The sequence below is a fragment of the Moschus berezovskii genome, chromosome 5 (assembly GCF_049115385.1).
Source record: "Moschus berezovskii isolate FMDL1 chromosome 5, NW_MosBer_1.0, whole genome shotgun sequence".
Lineage (NCBI taxonomy): Eukaryota > Metazoa > Chordata > Mammalia > Artiodactyla > Moschidae > Moschus > Moschus berezovskii.
Window position 1 is genome coordinate 79,796,419 of NC_142464.1, and position 7,491 is coordinate 79,803,909.

The window sequence follows — 7,491 nt, forward strand, 5'->3', positions numbered from 1 at the left end:
ATAAACGAATTACCACATGCCTGCACAGTTTAAAACAACAGAATTTATTGCCTCATAGTTCTGGAGCCTGGAAGTCCAGAATTAAGGTTTCAGTGGGGTTAGGTCCTTCTGGAGGCTCTGACAATCTGTTCCCTGCCTCTCTCCTAGTTTCTGGTGAAAGCGAGTGAAGCAAGCAAGGACAAATCCTTCCTAATTTTTAGAGAAGTGCATGAAGCAACAAAGATGTGTAATAATGTATTTTCAGAACATTTAAGGTCCTTGCTTGCTCATTGTTACACATCTTGCATGAAGCAACAAAGATGTGTAATAATATATTTTCAGAACATTTAAGGTCCTTGCTTGCTCATTGTTACACATCTTGCATCCTCTGTCCATGAAATTCAGAATACTGGAGTGGGTTGCCATGCCTTTCTCCAGGGGATCTTGCCCACCCAGGGATCGAACCCGGGTCTCCCACATTGCAGGCTTTACCATCTGAGCCACCAGGTGGTTACCAGCAATCCTTGGCTTTGATTTGTGAATGTGTCACTCCCATCTTTGCCTCTGTGTCACATGGCATTTCTTCCTGTGTGTTTTTGTGTCCAAACTTCTCTCTTCTTATAAAGACACCAGTCATTGACTTGGGATCCCCCTCATTCAGTATGATTTCTCTTTAACCTGTTTTTTTCTGCAAATGCCCTGTTAGATCAGATTCCCAGGTCCTGGGGCTTAGGGTTGTAACTTGCCTCATAGGGAAACACAGTTCAACTCAACAACCTCCATGTGGCAAACACCTACCTATGTTCAAGACTCTAATCATGTCAAAAACTATGGCCTGAACATAATTATTTTAAATAGCTGTGTCTCTCTGGACCGCAAACTGCTGTTTATACTGTTGTTCCTACATGTTGATTGCAAAGTCAGTTATTTATTTCCCTGTGGTTTCAGTTTAGTAACTTAAGAGTATTATAGATTTAAGGGCTTTGTAGATTCTGAACATGCACATTTTCAGTTCTCAGCTGAACCTTGATAAGTCTTATTTAACTAATGCAACAGGGAATACAGTTTTAATACTGATCAGTAAAGACAGCATCTTTTTGAAAAATAGATGAACCAAAAGATTTTATAAGTGACACGCCAGTATGTCTGTATTTCTCAGCATTATAAGTTTGATAAATTATACCCAAAGACTTAATATCAACAGTAAGCAACAGTAGGGAGAAAATAATATATTGACAAATTATATTTGTTGATCTTTCTAAATCTATTTCATTTAATGAATAAAATTATAATTGTGTTTCCAAAAATGAACTTTTAGTTTTCTATAACTGGGGTTGTCATTTATTACACATGCTAACACAGAAGGTTTTTAAGCAATAACATTCTGAGATTTCGAGCAAATAATTAGGGTTGAATATATAGGGGGAAAGGAGATGGGCTTTTGCTGTTTAATGAGGACAGAGTTTCATTCCTGGATGATAAAAGGTTCTGGAGATGGATAGTATAACAACATGAATGTACTTAATGACATTGAAATGAACACTTAAAAATAGTTAAATGGGAAATTTTGTTTTAAAAATAAAATTGCTTAGCTTATTGGTAGCCTCACAGAAGATGCTCCTGATCCAGTCATCTCCTATAGAATTGGTTACTCTCTTTTTGTGTTCCCTCTGATCCTCTGTTCATTTTTTTGTCATTTGTATTCTCTAACTCCCTTTGTCTCTATCAGAATACTCAAGCATCAAAAAATATTTAAGCATCGATATTAAGAGCTTCCTTCTTCCTCTCCCCGCTCCTTGTCCTCTCTGCTCTTCTTTTTTTTTTAATAATGTATTTATTTTAGTTTGGTTTTATTTTGGTTGCACTGGGTCTCTGTTGCTGCTTTCTCTAGCTGTGGTGAGCAGGGCCACTCTCCACTGCAGTGTGCAAGCTTCTCATTGCAGAGGCCTCTCTTGTTGCAGAGCATGGAGTCTCGGCATACTGACTTCAGTAGCTGTGGCTGGTGGACTCTAGAGCACAGGCTCAGTCATCGTGGTGCATGGACTTAGTTGCTCCACAGCATGGGGGATCTTCCCAGACCAGGGATCCAACCCTAGTCCCCTGCACTGGCCCCTAGATTCTTATCCACTGGACCACCAGGGAAGTTCCACACCATTCTTCTTAAAGGGCAGCCACACTTGTACTGTAAGCCATTTAGTGATGGTCAGGGTAACGGGTAGAATAGCAAAGTTGACAAGAGTCTACAGGAAGTGGTTAAATTGATTTACATGAGAAATGGTGTGAATCACTCTTAAAGGAAGATAATATATCCAAAAGTCAAAAGGAAGATGGGGGATCTGAATGCTCCTTGGGATCTAACACAGGCCATATATCTTTTTGAATCACCAGTGGATAGCACAGTCCCTGGATCTTTGTAGGAACTATTGATCATAGATTGGATCATAGAAAAAGCAAGAGCATTCCAGAAAAACATATATTTCTGCTTCATTGACTACACTAAAACCTTTGACTGTGTGGATCACAACAAACTGTGGAAAATTCTTAAAGTGATGGGAATACCAGACTACATTACTTGCCTCCTGAGAAACCTGTATGCAGGTCAAGAAGCAACAGCTAGAACTGGATATGGAACAATGGACTGGTTCTGAATTGGGAAAGGAGTACATCAAGGCTGTATACTGTCACCCTGCTTATTTAACTTATATGCAGAGTACATCATGAGAAACGCTGGACTGGATGAAGCACAAGCTGGGATCAAGATTGCTGGGAGAAATATCAATAACCTCAGATATGCAGATGACATCATACTTATGGCAGAAAGCAGAGAAACTAAAGAGCCTCTTGATGAAGGTGAAAGAAGAATGTGAAAAAGCTGGCTTAAAACTCAACATTCAAAAAACAAAGATCATGTCATTCAGTCCCATCACTTTATGGCAAATAGATGGTGAAACAGTGGAAACAGTTGACAGACTATTTTTTTGGGCTCCAAAATCACTGCAGATGGTGACTGCAGCCATGAAATCAAAAGATGCTTGCTCCTTGGAGGAAAAGTTAAGACCAGGTCACCTTGAAAGACACAGTAGGTTCAGAGTTGGAGAGAGGAAGAGAGAAGGAGAAGAAGCAAAGAATACTCGGAAGGAGCTGCCACTGAAAAGAAGGAGTCTCAGGAGAGGACTGGGTCCTGGGAGCCCTGAGAAGAAAGCCTTTCAAGGTGGACAGAGCTCCAGATATTCCAAGAACTGGGATAGACTGTGTATCAACCCGTGACTGAGGAGCTTGTGTGTACTCTGTGGTCCTCCTATTCCCCAAAGGCCATGTCCCTGCAGCTTCAGAAGAGTCCAGTGGGGGCCATGCCTGGCACCACCATGGACATGGACCAGGATGACTTCGGGAGCCCTGCCGAGTGGGGTGACCAGCAGCCAGAAGACGGTGCACTGGGAGAAGAAGATGCCCAGGTCCAGCAAGAATGCCTGCAGAAATTTTCCACCCCAGATTATATCATGGAGCCCTCTGTCTTCAACACTCTGATGAGATATTTCCAGGCAGGAGGGTCTCCGGAGGAGGTGATCCGCCTCTTATCAGACAACTACACAGCTGTGGCCCAAACCATCAACCTGCTGGCCCAGTGGCTCATTCAGACCGGGGTGGAACCAGTGCAGGTTCAGGAAACTGTGGAAAACCACTTGAAGAAATTAGTGATGCAACACTTCGACCCCCGCAAAGCAGATTCTATCTTTACAGATGAAGGGGCGACACCCGCCTGGCTGGAACAAATGATTGCACACCCCACCTGGAGGGATCTTGTTTACCGGCTGACGGAAGTGTACCTAGACTGTCTGATGCTGAAATTCACGGTCAAGCTCATTTCCGATGCAGGATACCAAGGCGAGATCACTGGCGTGGTGGCAGCCTGCCAGCAGCTGGAAGTGTTCTCTAGAGTTCTCGGGAGCTCTCTAGCTACCATTTTGGATGGAGGAGAAGCCAACCTTGCAGAAAACCTGCCTCAGTTTGCTAAGATGGTGTGCCACGGGGAGCACACGTACCTGCTGGCTCAGGTCCTGATGGCCATGCTGGCCCAGGAAGGCCAGCGGGGTGGGGCAGTGCGCAGGGTTGCACAGGAGGTCCAGCGCTTCGCCCAGGAGAGTGGCCACGATGCCAGTCGTATCCCGCTTGCCCTGGGCAGAGCTGCCTCCTACCCCCAGCTGCGTCAGGCCCTGGGGGCCATGCTGTCCAAGGGGGCCCTGAATCCAGCCGACATCACCGTCCTCTACAACCTGTTTGTTACCAGCAGGGACCCACCTCCTGTCGAGCTCATCCGGGTGCCCTCCTTCCTGGACCTGTTCATGCAGTTGCTCTTTAAACCCGGGGCCGGGATCAACCCAGACTACAAGCACAAGTATATCCATCTCTTGGCCTATGCAGCCAGCGTGGTGGAGATCTGGAAGAACAACAAGCGCCTGAGCATCAATCAAGATGAGTTGAAGGCAACAGCGAAGGCTATTGAAACTGTTCACAGTTTGTGCTGTGCTGAGAACACGGGGCGAGCGAGCTCCTGGCCGAGCTGGGCACCCTCTACAGGTGCATGAGATTTCCAGTGGTGGCGATGGGTGTGCTGATGTGGGTGGACTGGACCGTGTCAAAGCCCAAGTTCTTTGAGCAGCACACCCACCCCACTCCGGTGCCCCTGGCCCTGCTAGATGAGGTCAGCACCTGCCATCCCCTCCTGCATCCCCACGTCTTGCAGCTGCTGATCAAGCTCTTGGAGACTGAGTACCCCGAGCTGGATGCCATGAAGCAGCTCGAGGTGAAGAAGACCCTCCTGGACAGGATGGTGCACCTGATGAGTCGTGGCCATGTGCTCCCTGTGGTCGCCTACATCCGCAGGCGTCTGGAGAAGCTGGACACCGACCTGTGTCTCATCCGCTACTTTGTGATCGAGGTGCTGGATATGATCATCCCTCCCTACACCTCTGACTTTGTGCAGCTTTTCCTGCCCATCCTGGAAAACGACAACATTGCCAGCATCCTGAAAAGGGCAGGTGAACATGACCCTGTGATGGAGTTCATAGCTCACTGCCAGTCTAACTTCATGCTGCTGGACTGAGTCAGAGCAACCTCAAGCCCACAGCAGAACATTCCAGGAGGCCCACTGTGGAGAATCCTTTTGTAGAAGCTACTGGTGAAGAGAGGCCCAGTCAACACCTTGGAAATGGGTTCTGGTGGGAAGAGGTGGAGAACTTTTGTTAAAAAAAAAAAAAGGAATGTTAGCAATCTTAACAAAGTTAACTTAGCTTTTTTCACAAGACCTGATTGGTTACTTCATATTATTGTAATTGCTTTAATTTTCCAAGAACAAATAAGTCTTTCTACAGTTGGAAAGTGTACATTCTGGTGTTGGCTTTCTACTGCATAAATAAAGCACTTGGGTCCAAAAAATATATAATAAAAAGTCAAACGACTTTCCAAGTTTTCAAGAAATACTGTCACCCCAGATTCAAGAGGCAGGATTAAATGTGAGTCCACCACCAGCATCAGAAACTCTACATGTAAAACTGAGCACGTGCCATTGAACCTACAAATGCACCCAAACACTCAAGTTTCCCGGCAAGTAAACAAAGATTTTCAAGGAAGCATTTACTGTCTCTATTGTGAATTATCAGAAGACAATTATATGACTCTATGTAGAAAGATAATGTGGGAAAACAATGCTTTCAAATACATGGAAATTAGAGTCATTTTGACCAGTCCTGTGCTGGGATAGTGACCATCGAAATTTTAGTAATAAAAATTCTTTGTACTTTAAAAAAAAAAAAAAAAGAAAGAAAAGAAAAGTTAAGACCAACCTAAACAGCATATTTTAAAACAGAGACATTACTTTGCCTACAAAGGTCCATCTAGTCAAAGCTATGGTTTTTCCGGTAGTCATGTATGGAACATAAATAAGGCTGAGTGTCGAAGAATTGATGTTTTTGAACTGTGGTGTTGGAGAAGACTCTTGAGAGTCCCTTGGACTGCAAGGAGATAAAACCAGTCCATCCTAAAGGAAATCAATCCTGAATATTCATTGCAAGGACTGATGCTGAAACTGAAGCTCCAAAACTTTGGACACCTGATACGAAGAGCCGACTCATTGGAAAAGACCCCTAATGCTGGGAAAGATAGAAACCAAGAGGAGAAGGGGATGACAGAAGATGAGATAGTTTGATGGACTCACCAACTCAATGGACATGAGTTTGAGCAAACTCCAGGAGATGGTGAAGGACTGGGAAGCTGGCATGCTGCAGTCCATGGGGTCTTAAAGAGTTGGACACGACTGAGCAACTGAACAACAAACAACAATAAACTATTGAATAAATTACTTCAATCTCACAATTTGGGAGCTATTCAAAGGTTTTAAAGGTGTGAGAGTAGAGACACAAGAGGATCTGTGCTTTACAAAGATAATTTTGTAGAAGTCTGGGATTTGTAGAGATTTATCTTAGGGATCTAGAACTCTGATTCATCCCATTTTTCAGAAATAAGGTTTGGTCTCAATATAAATTATTTCACCTTCTTGGAATTCTGAATCCTGAATAATAAAAAGATCAGACAAATCCAAATTTTTTAGATTGAGGGACAGTCTACAAAATACTTGACCAACACTCCTTAAAACTATCAAGGTCATAAAAAAAACGAAGGAAGCATCAGAAAACTGTTAGAGATTAGAGGGAGCTAAAATGACAATGACTATAAGTAATCTGATATCTTGGTAGGACTCTGAAACAGAAAAAGGATATCATGGGAAAGTACTGAAATCTGAGTAAACAGTGGAACGTAGGTAACAGTAAAGCAGAGACTCCAATACGTTGACCACCTGATGCGAAGAACTGACTCATTTGAAAAGACCCTGATGTTGGGAAGGATTGAAGGCAGGAGGAGAAGGGGATGACAGAGGATGAGATGGTTGGATGGCATCACCGACTCAATGGACATTAGTGTGAGTAAGCTCTGGGAGTTGGTAACGGACAGGGAGGCCTGGTGTACTGCCGCACACGGGGTCACAAAGAGTCGGACACGACTGAGTGACTGAACTGAACTGAAATGAACTGAACTGAACTGAAAGCAGCAGTGTTGGTTCCTTAGTAGTGACAAGTAGTAATGAAAGATGTTAATAGTAGGAGAAACTAGGTGAAGTGTATATGAGAACCCTCTGTACTACCTTTAAATTTTGTAAATCTGAAAGTACTCTAAAATTTCAAAGCTTACTGTTAAAAAGTTTAGGGGATGTATGTAGAGAGTAACATGGAAACTTACACTACCATATGTAAATAGGTAGCCAACGGGAATTCGCTCTATGTTTCAGGAAACTCAAACAGGGGCTCTGATTCAAACTAGAGGGGTGGGATGGGGAGGAAAATGGGAGGGAGGTTCTAAAGGGAGAGGATATATGTATACCTATGGCTGATTCATGTTGAAGTTTGACAGAAAACAACAAATTTCTGTAAAGCAATTATCCTTCAATTAAAAAATTAA

The 7,491-nt window shown here is 43.7% G+C and overlaps 1 pseudogene; it reads left to right on the forward strand.

The window, feature by feature from the left end:
* Positions 1–3,329: 3,329 nt before the first annotated feature.
* On the forward strand, positions 3,330–5,083 carry LOC129537087 (negative elongation factor C/D pseudogene; annotated as a pseudogene).
* The last annotated feature ends 2,408 nt before the right edge of the window (positions 5,084–7,491 follow it).